The sequence below is a fragment of the Camelina sativa genome, chromosome 12 (genome assembly GCF_030686135.1).
Source record: "Camelina sativa cultivar CO46 ecotype springtype chromosome 12, ASM3068613v1".
Classification (NCBI taxonomy): domain Eukaryota; kingdom Viridiplantae; phylum Streptophyta; class Magnoliopsida; order Brassicales; family Brassicaceae; genus Camelina; species Camelina sativa.
In genome coordinates this window covers 31,857,477-31,873,221 of record NC_141891.1, presented here as the reverse complement: position 1 = coordinate 31,873,221, position 15,745 = coordinate 31,857,477, and the positions used below count along the sequence as shown (strand labels likewise).

Here is a 15,745-nt window from a genome sequence, read left to right as displayed (position 1 = left end):
TGTATAGCCTTGACCTTTTCCTCATCGACCTTCAGTCCCTGAGAACTCACAACAAATCCTAGAAACACAACTTGATCAGTGCAAAACGTGCATTTCTTAAGATTAGCATAGAGATGTTCAGCCTTAAGCGCTTTTATCACCATTTCAAGATGCTTTACGTGATCTGCAAGACTTGTGCTATATATCAAGATATCATCAAAATAAACAACCACAAACTTACAGATGTACTCCCTTAGGACCTGGTTCATTAACCTCATGAAGGTGCTTGGAGCATTGGTGAGTCCAAATGGCATGACTAACCACTCATATAATCCTTGTTTTGTCTTGAAAGCCGTTTTCCATTCATCACCTTCTTTCATTCTGACTTGATGATAACCACTCCTTAGATCAATTTTAGAAAAGATAGTAGCTCGATTAAGCTCATCTAGCATGTCATCAAGCCTTGGAATAGGATGTCTATATTTGACAGTGATGTTGTTGATTGCTCTGCAGTCTACACACATTCTCCAAGTTCCATCTTTCTTAGGAACTAGAAGAACCGGTACATCACAAGGGCTTAGGCTTTCACGAATGTAGCCTTTTGACATTAGATCACGAACTTGCTTCTCCAGCTCCTTTGCTTCTTCAGGGTTTACACGGTAGGCTGGTCTGTTAGGCTATGGTGCTCTCGGAACTAGATCAATTTGATGTTCGATTCCTCTTATAGGCGGTAGTCTAGGTGGTATCTCCTCAGGAAAGACCTCTTTAAACCTTCCTAGTAATTCAAGCACTTCTGGTGGTAAATCTTTCTCCTCTTGACCTGAAAAAAAACCTTCCTTAAAGATCATTAGTAGCACCTTGTCCTGTGAATTAATTGATTTCAAAACAGTAGAAGGTGTTATGTAAAGATTGGTTTTGTTTGACTTAGCTCCCTTTGACATGGTTTGTTGCATTTCATGCACTTCTTGAGGGGTGAGTGGAGCTAGAGTATGCTTCTTGTTGTTGTGTGAGAAGGTGTAGTAGTTGGTTCGGCTATTGTGTAAAGTCTCCTTATCAAATTGCCATGGCCGTCCTAGAAGAAGGTGTCCAGCTTGCATAGGAACCACATCACACACAACTTGATCTGAATATTTGCCTATGGTGACTTGCTCGGAGATCCTTAGTTCAGCCTCATCATTGAGCCACTTAAGTCGATATGGATGGGGATGCTTTGTCTTTTGGAGACCTAGCTTGTCAACCAAATACTTGCTGGATACATTAGTACATGAACCACCATCAATGATTAAGCTACATACCTTGGAGTTTATGGAGCAGCGAGAGTGGAAGATATTTTCTCTTTGAATTGTTTCAGGATCAAAAAGAGTGCTAAGAGCCCTCCTTATGACTAGAAGCTCTCCCATCTCAGGATAGTCCACAATATCCTCCTCAGATTCAACACGTTCTTCTTCCTCATCTTGTGATTCATACTCTCCATTGGCTTTAAGGATCATTACTCGCTGGTTTGGGCACTCCCTTGCATAGTGTCCTTTTCCCTGACATTTAAAACAAGTAATATCACGAGCTCTTTGGTTAGTAGGCTTACCTTGCTCTGGTTTGGTTACTTTTGATGCCTTAGGTGCAGCTCTTTTAAATTTCTGGTCCATATCAAGAGATTTTCCCTTGTCTAATGGTTTTTGAGGTGGTGGTGTCCATGGAGTCTTACTGCGGTTAGTAGAAGCTGCCTTCCTTTTGATGTGTTGTTCAGCTTGGACTGCTAGATGCAACAACTCTTCAAGATCATGATATGTCTGTCTTTCCACCTTTCTAGCAATCCGATCATGAAGACCATCTAGAAACTGCGCCATCAAGTTCTCCTAAGACTCTTCTACCTCCAATCTGTTTTTAAGAGATTCAAACTCTTCAAAGTATTACTCAACAGACTTGCTTCCTTGTGAGAGCTTGTAGAACTTCTTTTGTAGCTCCCGGTGGTAATAAGCTGGGACATATCTCTTTCTTAGCTGAAACCTCATATCATCCCAAGTAGTGATTGGTATATGTCTATGCCTCCTCCTTTCAGATACATCTCTGTCCCACCAAGCTAAGGCATTATCTGTAAGTTGAGCAGCAGCTAGGGATACCTTTCTCTGTTCAGAATAGTTGTAGTAGCCAAAGATATGCTCCATACATCTTTCCCAGTCAATGTAAGCTTCAGGATTAACCTTTCCAGCAAATGTCGGCGGATTGAGCTTAAGATCATAGCCTCCTTCTCTTATGTTGCCTTCATCTCGTCCTCTACCTTGTTGGTAGTGTCTCCTTGGCCTTTGGTGTTGATTAAGATCTGGATATTCTTCCTCTGAATCAGACTGATCTCCATTATCAACCTCATGGTTTCCTCTTGGCAAGTTACGAACTGGTGCTCTTGGTGCAGGTGGGGGTTGTTCAATTCGTGTCATGCGATCACCAAGCATCTAGAGTTGGGTTTCAATAGCTGCAAGCATCCGAGCCATGTTCACCTCTCCTCCTTGTTCTCCCATGGTTCAAAACGTTCCTGTAAAAATAAGAATAAGAGATCAAGTGCACAGGAAGTCGAAAGGTCCAAAAACTGACAGATCTAGGATTTGGGAGGGTTTTGGGCAATCAAATAAACAGATCTGAACGATTTTTTTTTTTTTTTTTTTTTTTTTTTTTAAGAAGACCAACAGTCAAATAGAGCAAAACACACGAAAATAACAGATCTAAAAGTGCAAAAACGAACTGAAACAAAGACAAACTGAAACAGACACAAACTGAAGCAAACTGAAACAAAAAGGATAGATAAAACCTGATTTGGAGCGTTTAGCTCTGATACCAGATGATATAGGAACCCAGATGAGGGAACCCAAGTGGATAGATGAAAATAGGCAAATGGTTGATAACACTGTTCTTTCTATTCGGTAGCAGTAGAAGATGAAAGGATAGATGGGTGGATTGAGGGATGCCACACAGATCTGTGAAAGGATCTATGATAAGTCAAATCTCAGTCTTCAAGGATTCACACACAAGAAGAAGGAGAAAAGGGTGGTTGCTTCTATCTCAGAAGAAAACCTAAGAAAACTCTCATTTTATTTCATTAAAACTTCAAAGGTTACAATGCTGAGAAGGGACCTTATATAATGGTCCAGCAGCGGGGGACCTTCTAGGGTCGAAATTTATTACAAATAAAAGGACTAAACTTGCAAAAACAACAGACTCGATTTTAGGACTTAATTAAATAAAAAGACTCATAAAGACCCAACGCTCGATTCCTGCAAAACAAGAAAGAACCAACATTTATTATTTGAATTCAAACACTTACCTTGATAATAGCTCTCATGCACGCTCCAGCCCTTCATTGATTGCTTCGGAAATGATGAAAAGAACGGGTTCTTTAATTACTTGTAGAACTGGCAAAAATGATGCTTGTGGAGTCTTCTCTTTGGAATCTTCTGGTTCAGTGAGAGTAATCAGACTAGCAATGGACTTGTTGAATTGTTCCCTTAAGGTTCTTGCTCCCAGCCTAGTCATAGGTTTGTGTATCATTGTTGGCAGAACGGGTTCTTCAGGAATTGGTAGAACGGGTTCTTCAGGAAATGATAGAACGGGTTCTTCGGGAAATGGCAGAACGGGTTCTTCCGGAAGTTTACTATTGATGTCCTCTAGCCATTTTAGGGCTTCCCCACTTTTCTATATAAATCCCTCGTACCCTATGGCCGCCCACAAGTCAGAGAGGGTCAGAAATACTATCTTGTAGCCACCAAAACCTAGTACTTACCCTTTTGGGAATTATCTACGTTTTGCTTTCTTTTAGCCACTTTTGTATTTGTCTCAAGAAATCTTTGATACTTGTTGGTTCCATAACTTTCTAAGTATTGAGATTTTGAGTTTGATTTCTTCTTCAATATTGTAGATCTCTACCTCAATCATCCAAGTTTCATTGATTTCTGGGTTTATGATTTTGTTCATCATGTTTAGTGATTGTGAGTAGTTTGCAAAAATCTTTATAAAAAAAGAGTGTTCATGTAGTTTGCATTGCATATTAGGATCTTGTTTAGAATGTTTCATATAGGACTGTTTAATATTTGCATTAGGGATCTATGATGAGTTTTGCCTTGTTAGCTTGTTTAGATTCACTAAACTAGGATCAATGCCCATGTTAATAGTACTTTGATTCTAGTTGAGTGGTTAGAAGCATAAGATTGAACTAAGCTTTGAATTCCTAAACTGCATTATGGTCTAAATTGAAGCATGTTGTGATTTGATGCCATTTCCTATTTATAAGAACCTATATTGACTTTTAATTATCAAGTTGTTCATTTCTTTAAACTCATGGATACCATATACATATTTGGATCATTTTTTTTCCTTTTTACCACTCTTGTTGATCCAAGTAGCTGATTTCTTCATTAAAATTCAGTTTCCCCTACCCTTAACCAACCCTTCTTTCAAGCCATGTTAATTCTTGTGTGTGTGAGGCCTATTTTGGGATTGAGCTTGGTAGAAAGTGTTAGGTTTGAGCGGACAAGAGTAAAGCCTTGTGTAGTTCTAGTTTGCAATTTTCAAACTAGATAGGACTAGGTGGTTTAATTGTTGGGTTTGGGACTTGGTTGTTTTGAAAGAAAAAAAAGAAGAGAAAAGAGAAAAAAGAGAAAGAAAAGGTTAGAGTCTTTTGGAAGGAAATGTGTTTAATAAATTTAAGCTCTTGTGAAAGAATGGGAAGTATGAGATTGATGAGGATGGTTCTAGTCAAAGAAAAGAAAGAAATAAAAGAAGAGTATAGAAAAAAGCTTTTATGTCTTAAAGAGTAAGAAGAAAAGGGAACCATAGCAAATAAGAAAGAAACCCCCATTCCACTAGAAAGATCAAATAAGAAACCTCTCCTAAGGCTTAAAAACAAAAGAGAAAAGGGTATTTGAGAAGAGATTAAGATAAAGGGTAGAACTAGGACAATTTGGTATTAGAATGATAGGATAAACACTTTGGGTACCTTTGGGTAAACAAGGTTTTGTTCTTGTGTGTGTCTAAGTGTTCTTACCTTTAGCCTTCTTCTAAAGCTCAATCCATTTTTATGAGAGAACCTTGATATTGATAAGCCCCACTATAAAGAGAGACCATCATTGTCTCTAAACCTTTTATCACCAAGCCAAATGAGTTTAAGCATTGCATAAGTTGATTCATGTTCTTAGTTAGTGAATGTCAAAGGAAATGGTTGATTTGAATGCATGTGGATATCTAAGGCTTGAATCAGTTAAGGTTCTGATAGGCTTGTCTAAAATCTTTAAGTACAGCTCATTCAACTTGCATCATAGTACTAGTAACTTGGACATTGATTCTAGCTAGTTTATTAGCAAGCTTTAGGAGCTGAGATCCCATTTTTCAAACCTCACCTACCTTCTTATGTCTTGTTCATTTGCTTAAGGGCAAGCAAAGACTAAGTTTGGGGGTGTTGATGTTCATATATTTTACCTTGTTTTACCTTAGTATATTCACATCTTTTGCATGAATTTCTATGTAGTTTGGCCATTATTGTATAGCTTTAGGACTGTTTATGCATTAGAGTAGATTTGCATTGCATTTGTATAGTTTCTTGCATAAAAAGGTGATTTGGATCCTAAGGAGCATGGAAGGAATGCTGAAGAGGATTGGAGCTATCAAGTGAAGAAAACAAGGGAGCTAGAGCTGAAGAATCAAGGTCCAGAAGTCTACTCGACCGCCCACTCGACCGCCCACTCGACCAGACACTCGACCGTGTGAGGAGAAAGACTCGACCAGAAGGAAGAAGCAGAGAAGAGGTCACTCGAACAGGCACACGACCGAGCACATGGTCGAGTTGACTGAGCCACCTCTCTATTTTGTCCTCTAGCCATTTTAGGGTTGATGTTCTCTATTTACTATAGTCTTGCGAAACAACAAAAAAAAAGGAGGGTTGAAACACGAGGACTTCCCGGGAGGTCACCCATCCTAGTACTACTCTCGTCCAAGCACGCCTAACTTCCGAGTTCTGATGGGATCCGGAGCATTAGTGCTGGTATGATTGCATCCGTTAGTATACCCCATGGAATCACATTTATCCTTTTTTAAAAACTCAATGGATCATTCGATGTGGGTCCCACTTGATATGCGGACCGGTTTAGTCACCTTGGACGTGCTTCCAACGTTGAAAAACAAGCGATAACCATGTCCAAACACAGTTTTGGACCCGTAACTAATTGTTTCATGATCACCAAAACACATCCTAAATGCCTTCAATTGTCAAAATTTGCCCTCGAGAATGGTCCAATGGTACGAAGACCCATTTCCTTACCAGAAAAGCTCTCTTGGGGCTTTTTTGTATGTACTATAGTCTTGCGAAACAACCAAAAAAAAAAAAGGGGAGGGATGCAACAAGAGGACTTCCCGGGAGGTCACCCATCCTAGTACTACTCTCGCCCAAACACGCTTAACTGCCGAGTTCTGATGGGATCTGGTGCATTACTGCTGGTATGATCGCATCAGTTAGTATATCCCATGCAATCGCATATATCCTTTTTTTAAATGTGAATGGATCATTCGATGTGGGTCCCACTTGATATGCGGACCGGTTTAGTCACCTTGGACGTGCTTCCAACGTTGAAAAACAAGTGATAACCATGTCCAAACACAGTTTTGGACCCGTAACCAATTGTGTCATGATAAAAAAAACACATCCTAAATGCCTTCAAACGTCAAAATTTGCCCTCGAGAATGGTCCAATGGTACGAAGACCCATTTCCTTGCCAGAAAAGCTCTCTTGGGGCTTTTCTGTATGTACTATAGTCTTGCGAAACAACCAAAAAAAAAAAAGTAGAGGGATGCAACACGAGGACTTCCTGGGAGGTCACCCATCCTAGTACTACTCTCGCCCAAGCACGCTTAACTGCCGTGTTCTGATGGAATCTGGTGCATTAGTGCTGGTATGATCACATCCGTTAGTATATCCCATGCAATCGCATATATCTTTTTTGAAAACTTAATGGATCATTCGATGTGGGTCCCACTTGATATTTGGACCGGTTTAGTCACCTTGGACAGTTGGACGTGCTTCCAACATCAAAATACAAGCGATAACCATGTCCAAACACAGTTTTGGACCCGTAACTAGTTGTGTCGGGATCACAAAAAAAATCCTAAATGCCTTCAAACGTCAATATTTGCCCTCGAGAATGGTCCAATGGTACGAAGACCCATTTCCTTGCCAGAAGCTCTCTTGGGGTTTTCAAAAAGGTATTTTGGGTTGCGTGGTTCCTCACGGTGTGAAAGTTATGACGTTCTGTATGTACTATAGTCTTGCAAAACAACCAAAAAAAAAGGGGGAGGGATGCAACACGAGGAATTTCCGGGAGGTAACCCATCCTAGTACTACTCTCGCCCATGCACTCTTAGCTGCGGAGTTCTGATGGGATCCGGTGCATTAGTGCTGGTATGATCACATCCGTTAGTATATCCCATGCAATCGCATATATCTTTTTTGAAAACTTAATGGATCATTCGATGTGGGTCCCACTTGATATTTGGACCGGTTTAGTCACCTTGGACAGTTGGACGTGCTTCCAACATCAAAATACAAGCGATAACCATGTCCAAACACAGTTTTGGACCCGTAACTAGTTGTGTCGGGATCACAAAAAAAATCCTAAATGCCTTCAAACGTCAATATTTGCCCTCGAGAATGGTCCAATGGTACGAAGACCCATTTCCTTGCCAGAAGCTCTCTTGGGGTTTTCAAAAAGGTATTTTGGGTTGCGTGGTTCCTCACGGTGTGAAAGTTATGACGTTCTGTATGTACTATAGTCTTGCAAAACAACCAAAAAAAAAGGGGGAGGGATGCAACACGAGGAATTTCCGGGAGGTAACCCATCCTAGTACTACTCTCGCCCATGCACTCTTAGCTGCGGAGTTCTGATGGGATCCGGTGCATTAGTGCTTGTATGATCGCATCTGTTAGTATATCCCATGCAATCGCATATATCCTTTTTTGAAAACTGAATGGATCATTCGATGTGGGTCCCACTTGATATGCGGACCGGTTTAGTCACCTTGGACATGCTTCCAACGTCGAAAAACAAGCGATAACCATGTCCAAACTCTGTTTTGGAGCCGTAACTAATTGTGTCGGGATCACAAAAAACATCTTAACTGCCTTCAAACGTCAAAATCTGCCCTCGAGAATGGTCCAATGGTACGAATACCCATTGCCTTGCCAGAAGATCTCTTGGGGCTTTTCAAAAAGGTATTATGGGTTGCGTGGTTCCTCACGGTCTGAAAGTTACGACGTTCTCTATGTACTATAGTCTTGCGAAGCAACCAAAAAAAAAAAAAGGGGGGGGGGGGGAGGGATTCAACACGAGGACTTCCCGAGAGGTCACCCATCCTAGTAATACTCTCACCCAAGCACGCTTAACTGCGGAGTTCTGTTGGGATCCGGTGCAATAGTGCTGGTATGATCGCATCCGTTAGTAGATCCCATGCAATCGCATATATCCTTTTTTGAAAACTGAATGGATCATTCAATGTGGGTCCCACTTGATATGCGGACGAGTTTAGTCACATTGGACGTGCTTCCAACGTCGAAAAACAAGCGATAACCATGTCCAAACTCTGTTTTGGAGCCATAACTAATTGTGTCGGGATCACAAAAAACATCTTAACTGCCTTCAAACGTCAAAATCTGCCCTCGAGAATGGCCAATGGTACGAATACCCATTGCCTTGCCAGAAGATCTCTTGGGGCTTTTCAAAAAGGTATTATGTGTTGCGTGGTTCCTCACGGTCTGAAAGTTACGACGTTCTCTATGTACTATAGTCTTGCGAAACAACCAAAAAAAAAAAAGGGGGGGGAGGGAAGCAACACGAGGACTTCCCGGGAGGTAACCCATCCTAGTACTACTCTCGCCCAAGCACACTTAACTGCGGAGTTCTGATGGATCCGGTGCATTAATGCTGGTATGATCGCATCCGTTAGTATATCCCATGCAATTGCATATATCCTTTTTTGAAAACTGAATGGATCATTCGATGTGGGTCCCACTTGATATGCAGACCGGTTTAGTCACCTTGGACAGTTGGACGTGCTTCCAACATCAAAATACAAGCGATAACCATGTCCAAACACAGTTTTGGACCCGTAACTAGTTGTGTCGGGATCACAAAAAAAATCCTAAATGCCTTCAAACGTCAATATTTGCCCTCGAGAATGGTCCAATGGTACGAAGACCCATTTCCTTGCCAGAAGCTCTCTTGGGGTTTTCAAAAAGGTATTTTGGGTTGCGTGGTTCCTCACGGTGTGAAAGTTATGACGTTCTGTATGTACTATAGTCTTGCAAAACAACCAAAAAAAAAGGGGGAGGGATGCAACACGAGGAATTTCCGGGAGGTAACCCATCCTAGTACTACTCTCGCCCATGCACTCTTAGCTGCGGAGTTCTGATGGGATCCGGTGCATTAGTGCTTGTATGATCGCATCTGTTAGTATATCCCATGCAATCGCATATATCCTTTTTTGAAAACTGAATGGATCATTCGATGTGGGTCCCACTTGATATGCGGACCGGTTTAGTCACCTTGGACATGCTTCCAACGTCGAAAAACAAGCGATAACCATGTCCAAACTCTGTTTTGGAGTCGTAACTAATTGTGTCGGGATCACAAAAAACATCTTAACTGCCTTCAAACGTCAAAATCTGCCCTCGAGAATGGTCCAATGGTACGAATACCCATTGCCTTGCCAGAAGATCTCTTGGGGCTTTTCAAAAAGGTATTATGGGTTGCGTGGTTCCTCACGGTCTGAAAGTTACGACGTTCTCTATGTTCTATAGTCTTGCGAAACAACCAAAAAAAAAAAAAGGGGGGGGGGGGGGAGGGATTCAACACGAGGACTTCCCGAGAGGTCACCCATCCTAGTAATACTCTCACCCAAGCACGCTTAACTGCGGAGTTCTGTTGGGATCCGGTGCAATAGTGCTGGTATGATCGCATCCGTTAGTAGATCCCATGCAATCGCATATATCCTTTTTTGAAAACTGAATGGATCATTCAATGTGGGTCCCACTTGATATGCGGACGAGTTTAGTCACATTGGACGTGCTTCCAACGTCGAAAAACAAGCGATAACCATGTCCAAACTCTGTTTTGGAGCCATAACTAATTGTGTCGGGATCACAAAAAACATCTTAACTGCCTTCAAACGTCAAAATCTGCCCTCGAGAATGGCCAATGGTACGAATACCCATTGCCTTGCCAGAAGATCTCTTGGGGCTTTTCAAAAAGGTATTATGTGTTGCGTGGTTCCTCACGGTCTGAAAGTTACGACGTTCTCTATGTACTATAGTCTTGCGAAACAACCAAAAAAAAAAAAAGGGGGGGAGGGAAGCAACACGAGGACTTCCCGGGAGGTCACCCATCCTAGTACTACTCTCGCCCAAGCACACTTAACTGCGGAGTTCTGATGGATCCGGTGCATTAATGCTGGTATGATCGCATCCGTTAGTATATCCCATGCAATTGCATATATCCTTTTTTGAAAACTGAATGGATCATTCGATGTGGGTCCCACTTGATATGCAGACCGGTTTAGTCACCTTGGATGTGCTTCAAACGTCAAAAAACAAGCGATAATCATGTCCAAACACTGTTTTGGAGCCGTAACTAATTGTGTCGGGATCACAAAAAAACATCTTAACTGCCTTCAAACGTCAAAATCTGCCCTCGAGAATTGTCCAATGGTACAAAGACCCATTGCCTTGCCAGAAGCTCTCTTGGGGCTTTTCAAAAAGGTATTATGTGTTGCGTGGTTCCTCACGGTCTGAAAGTTACGACGTTCTCTATGTACTATAGTCTTGCGAAACAACCAAAAAAAAAAAAGGGGGGAGGGAAGCAACACGAGGACTTCCCGGGAGGTCACCCATCCTAGTACTACTCTCGCCCAAGCACACTTAACTGCGGAGTTCTGATGGATCCGGTGCATTAGTGCTGGTATGATCGCATCCGTTAGTATATCCCATGCAATCGCATATATCCTTTTTTGAAAACTGAATGGATCATTCGATGTGGGTCCCACTTGATATGCAGACCGGTTTAGTCACCTTGGACGTGCTTCAAACGTCGAAAAACAAGCGATAATCATGTCCAAACACTGTTTTGGAGCCGTAACTAATTGTGTCGAGATCACAAAAAAACATCTTAACTGCCTTCAAACGTAAAAATCTGCCCTCGAGAATGGTCCAATGGTACAAAGACCCATTGCCTTGCCAGAAGCTCTCTTGGGGCTTTTCAAAAAGGTATTATGTGTTGCGTGGTTCCTCACGGTCTGAAAGTTACGACGTTCTCTATGTACTATAGTCTTGCGAAACAACCAAAAAAAAACAGGGGGGAGGGAAGCAACACGAGGACTTCCCGGGAGGTCACCCATCCTAGTACTACTCTCGCCCAAGCACACTTAACTGCAGAGTTCTGATGGATCCGGTGCATTAGTGCTGGTATGATCGCATCCGTTAGTATATCCCATGCAATCGCATATATCCTTTTTTGAAAACTGAATGGATCATTCAATGTGGGTCCCAATTGATATGCGGACCAGTTTAGTCACCTTGGACGTGCTTCCAACGTCGAAAAACAAGCGATAACCATGTCCAAACTCTGTTTTGGAGCCGTAACTAATTGTGTCGGGATCACAAAAAACATCTTAAATGCCTTCAAACGTCAAAATCTGCCCTCGAGAATGGTCCAATGGTACGAATACCCATTGCCTTGCCAGAAGATCTCTTGGGGCTTTTCAATAAGGTATTATGTGTTGCGTGGTTCCTCACGGTCTGAAAGTTACGACGTTCTCTATGTACTATAGTCTTGCGAAACAACCAAAAAAAAAAAAAGGGGGAAGGAAGCAACACGAGGACTTCCCGGGAGGTCACCCATCCTAGTACTACTCTCGCCCAAGCACACTTAACTGCGGAGTTCTGATGGATCCGGTGCATTAGTGCTGGTATGATCGCATCCGTTAGTATATCCCATGCAATCGCATATATCCTTTTTTGAAAACTGAATGGATCATTCGATGTGGGTCCCACTTGATATGCAGACCGGTTTAGTCACCTTGGATGTGCTTCAAACGTCGAAAAACAAGCGATAATCATGTCTAAACACTGTTTTGGAGCCGTAACTAATTGTGTCGGGATCACAAAAAAACATCTTAACTGCCTTCAAACGTCAAAATCTGCAATCGAGAATTGTCCAATGGCACAAAGACCCATTGCCTTGCTAGAAGCTCTCTTGGGGCTTTTCAAAAAGGTATTATGGGTTGCGTGGTTCCTCACGGTCTGAAAGTTACGACGTTCTCTATGTACTATAGTCTTGCGAAACAATCAAAAAAAAAAAAAAAAAGGGGGGGGGGGGGGGGGAGGGATGCAACACGAGGACTTCCCGAGAGGTCACCCATCCTAGTAATACTCTCGCCCAAGCACGCTTGACCGCGGAGTTCTGATGGGATCCGGTGCATTAGTGCTGGTATGATCGCATCCGTTAGTATATCCCATGCAATCGCATATATCCTTTTTTGAAAACTGAGTGGATCATTCAATGTGGGTCCCACTTGATATGCGGACCAGTTTAGTCACCTTGGACGTGCTTCCAACGTCGAAAAACAATCGATAACCATGTCCAAACTCTGTTTTGGAGCCGTAAATAATTGTGTCGGGATCACAAAAAACATCTTAAATGCATTCAAACGTCAAAATCTGCCCTCGAGAATGGTCCAATGGTACGAATACCCATTTCCTTGCCAGAAGATCTCTTGGGGCTTTTCAATAACGTATTATGTGTTGCGTGGTTCCTCACGGTCTGAAAGTTACGACGTTCTCTATGTACTATAGTCTTGCGAAACAACCAAAAAAAAAAAAGGGGGGGAGGGAAGCAACACGAGGACTTCCTGGGAGGTCACCCATCCTAGTACTACTCTCGCCCAAGCACACTTAACAGCGGAGTTCTGATGGATCCGGTGCATTAGTGCTGGTATGATCGCATCCGTTAGTATATCCCATGCAATCGCATATATCCTTTTTTGAAAACTGAGTGGATCATTCAATGTGGGTCCCACTTGATATGCGGACCAGTTTAGTCACCTTGGACGTGCTTCCAACGTCGAAAAACAAGCGATAATCATGTCTAAACACTGTTTTGGAGCCGTAACTAATTGTGTCGGGATCACAAAAAAACATCTTAACTGCCTTCAAACGTCAAAATCTGCAATCGAGAATTGTCCAATGGCACAAAGACCCATTGCCTTGCCAGAAGCTCTCTTGGGGCTTTTCAAAAAGGTATTATGGGTTGCGTGGTTCCTCACGGTCTGAAAGTTACGACGTTCTCTATGTACTATAGTCTTGCGAAACAATCAAAAAAAAAAAAAAAGGGGGGGGGGGGAGGGATGCAACACGAGGACTTCCCGAGAGGTCACCCATCCTAGTAATACTCTCGCCCAAGCACGCTTGACCGCGGAGTTCTGATGGGATCCGGTGCATTAGTGCTGGTATGATCGCATCCGTTAGTATATCCCATGCAATCGCATATATCCTTTTTTGAAAACTGAGTGGATCATTCAATGTGGGTCCCACTTGATATGCGGACCAGTTTAGTCACCTTGGACGTGCTTCCAACGTCGAAAAACAATCGATAACCATGTCCAAACTCTGTTTTGGAGCCGTAAATAATTGTGTCGGGATCACAAAAAACATCTTAAATGCATTCAAACGTCAAAATCTGCCCTCGAGAATGGTCCAATGGTACGAATACCCATTTCCTTGCCAGAAGATCTCTTGGGGCTTTTCAATAAGGTATTATGTGTTGCGTGGTTCCTCACGGGCTGAAAGTTACGACGTTCTCTATGTACTATAGTCTTGTGAAACAACCAAAAAAAAAAAAAGGGGGGAGGGAAGCAACACGAGGACTTCCTGGGAGGTCACCCATCCTAGTACTACTCTCGCCCAAGCACACTTAACTGCGGAGTTCTGATGGATCCGGTGCATTAATGCTGGTATGATCGCATACGTTAGTATATCCCATGCAATTGCATATATCCTTTTTTGAAAACTGAATGGATCATTCGATGTGGGTCCCACTTGATATGCAGACCGGTTTAGTCACCTTGGATGTGCTTCAAACGTCAAAAAACAAGCGATAATCATGTCCAAACACTGTTTTGGAGCCGTAACTAATTGTGTCGGGATCACAAAAAAACATCTTAACTGCCTTCAAACGTCAAAATCTGCCCTCGAGAATTGTCCAATGGTACAAAGACCAATAGCCTTGCCAGAAGCTCTCTTGGGGCTTTTCAAAAAGGTATTATGTGTTGCGTGGTTCCTCACGGTCTGAAAGTTACGACGTTCTCTATGTACTATAGTCTTGCGAAGCAACCAAAAAAAAAAAAAAGAGGGGAGGGAAGCAACACGAGGACTTCCCGGGAGGTCACCCATCCTAGTACTACTCTCGCCCAAGCACACTTAACTGCGGAGTTCTGATGGATCTGGTGCATTAGTGCTGGTATGATCGCATCCGTTAGTATATCCCATGCAATCGCATATATCCTTTTTTGAAAACTGAATGGATCATTCGATGTGGGTCCCACTTGATATGCAGACCGGTTTAGTCACCTTGGACGTGCTTCAAACGTCGAAAAACAAGCGATAATCGTGTCCAAACACTGTTTTGGAGCCGTAACTAATTGTGTCGCGATCACAAAAAAACATCTTAACTGCCTTCAAACGTCAAAATCTGCCCTCGAGAATGGTCCAATGGTACAAAGACCCATTGCCTTGCCAGAAGCTCTCTTGGGGCATTTCAAAAAGGTATTATGGGTTGCGTGGTTTCTCACGGTCTGAAAGTTACGACGTTCTCTATTTACTATAGTCTTGCGAAACAACCAAAAAAAAAACAAAGGGGGGAGGGATGCAACACGAGGACTTCCCGAGAGGTCACCCATCCTAGTAATACTCTCGACTAAGCACGCTTAACTGCAGAGTTCTGATGGGATCCGGGGGATTAGTGCTGGTATGATTGCATCCGTTAGTATATCCCATGCAATCGCATATATCCTTTTTTGAAAACTGAATGGATCATTCAATGTGGGTCCCACTTGATATGCGGACCAGTTTAGTCACCTTGGACGTGCTTCCAACGTCGAAAAACAAGCGATAACCATGTCCAAACTCTGTTTTGGAGCCGTAACTAATTGTGTCGGGATCACAAAAAACATCTTAAATGCCTTCAAACGTCAAAATCTGCCCTCGAGAATGGTCCAATGGTACGAATACCCATTGCCTTGCCAGAAGATCTCTTGGGGCTTTTCAATAAGGTATTATGTGTTGCGTGGTTCCTCACGGTCTGAAAGTTACGACGTTCTCTATGTACTATAGTCTTGCGAAACAACCAAAAAAAAAAAGGGGGGGGGAGGGAAGCAACACGAGGACTTCCCGGGAGGTCACCCATCCTAGTACTACTCTCGCCCAAGCACACTTAACTGCGGAGTTCTGATGGATCCGGTGCATTAGTGCTGGTATGATCGCATCCGTTAGTATATCCCATGCAATCGCATATATCCTTTTTTGAAAACTGAATGGATCATTCGATGTGGGTCCCACTTGATATGCAGACCGGTTTAGTCACCTTGGATGTGCTTCAAACGTCGAAAAACAAGCGATAATCATGTCCAAACACTGTTTTGGAGCCGTCACTAATTGTGTCGGGATCACAAAAAAACATCTTAACTGCCT

The 15,745-nt window shown here is 42.5% G+C and overlaps 3 non-coding genes and 17 pseudogenes across 3 annotated transcripts; all 20 read right to left on the bottom strand.

The window, feature by feature from the left end:
- Window positions 1-5,896: 5,896 nt before the first annotated feature.
- On the bottom strand, window positions 5,897-6,015 carry LOC147932852 (5S ribosomal RNA; annotated as a pseudogene).
- A 333-nt stretch (window positions 6,016-6,348) lies between these two features.
- LOC147932851 (5S ribosomal RNA) lies at window positions 6,349-6,467 on the bottom strand (annotated as a pseudogene).
- Window positions 6,468-6,800: 333 nt separating this feature from the next.
- LOC147932850 (5S ribosomal RNA) lies at window positions 6,801-6,919 on the bottom strand (annotated as a pseudogene).
- Window positions 6,920-7,306: 387 nt separating this feature from the next.
- On the bottom strand, window positions 7,307-7,425 carry LOC147932849 (5S ribosomal RNA). Its single transcript, XR_015576214.1, has one exon. It is a non-coding gene; the product is annotated as a 5S ribosomal RNA (ribosomal RNA).
- Window positions 7,426-7,812: 387 nt separating this feature from the next.
- On the bottom strand, window positions 7,813-7,931 carry LOC147932848 (5S ribosomal RNA; annotated as a pseudogene).
- A 393-nt stretch (window positions 7,932-8,324) lies between these two features.
- Window positions 8,325-8,443, bottom strand: LOC147932847 (5S ribosomal RNA; annotated as a pseudogene).
- A 386-nt stretch (window positions 8,444-8,829) lies between these two features.
- LOC147932846 (5S ribosomal RNA) lies at window positions 8,830-8,947 on the bottom strand (annotated as a pseudogene).
- A 388-nt stretch (window positions 8,948-9,335) lies between these two features.
- LOC147932845 (5S ribosomal RNA) lies at window positions 9,336-9,454 on the bottom strand (annotated as a pseudogene).
- A 394-nt stretch (window positions 9,455-9,848) lies between these two features.
- On the bottom strand, window positions 9,849-9,967 carry LOC147932844 (5S ribosomal RNA; annotated as a pseudogene).
- Window positions 9,968-10,353: 386 nt separating this feature from the next.
- On the bottom strand, window positions 10,354-10,471 carry LOC147932843 (5S ribosomal RNA; annotated as a pseudogene).
- A 386-nt stretch (window positions 10,472-10,857) lies between these two features.
- Window positions 10,858-10,975, bottom strand: LOC147932842 (5S ribosomal RNA; annotated as a pseudogene).
- Window positions 10,976-11,360: 385 nt separating this feature from the next.
- Window positions 11,361-11,478, bottom strand: LOC147932841 (5S ribosomal RNA; annotated as a pseudogene).
- A 385-nt stretch (window positions 11,479-11,863) lies between these two features.
- Window positions 11,864-11,981, bottom strand: LOC147932840 (5S ribosomal RNA; annotated as a pseudogene).
- A 402-nt stretch (window positions 11,982-12,383) lies between these two features.
- On the bottom strand, window positions 12,384-12,502 carry LOC147932839 (5S ribosomal RNA). The gene has a single exon (XR_015576545.1). It is a non-coding gene; the product is annotated as a 5S ribosomal RNA (ribosomal RNA).
- A 386-nt stretch (window positions 12,503-12,888) lies between these two features.
- Window positions 12,889-13,006, bottom strand: LOC147932838 (5S ribosomal RNA; annotated as a pseudogene).
- A 395-nt stretch (window positions 13,007-13,401) lies between these two features.
- LOC147932837 (5S ribosomal RNA) lies at window positions 13,402-13,520 on the bottom strand. The gene has a single exon (XR_015576543.1). It is a non-coding gene; the product is annotated as a 5S ribosomal RNA (ribosomal RNA).
- Window positions 13,521-13,906: 386 nt separating this feature from the next.
- On the bottom strand, window positions 13,907-14,024 carry LOC147932836 (5S ribosomal RNA; annotated as a pseudogene).
- Window positions 14,025-14,412: 388 nt separating this feature from the next.
- On the bottom strand, window positions 14,413-14,530 carry LOC147932835 (5S ribosomal RNA; annotated as a pseudogene).
- A 388-nt stretch (window positions 14,531-14,918) lies between these two features.
- LOC147932834 (5S ribosomal RNA) lies at window positions 14,919-15,037 on the bottom strand (annotated as a pseudogene).
- A 387-nt stretch (window positions 15,038-15,424) lies between these two features.
- LOC147932833 (5S ribosomal RNA) lies at window positions 15,425-15,542 on the bottom strand (annotated as a pseudogene).
- Window positions 15,543-15,745: the final 203 nt, after the last annotated feature.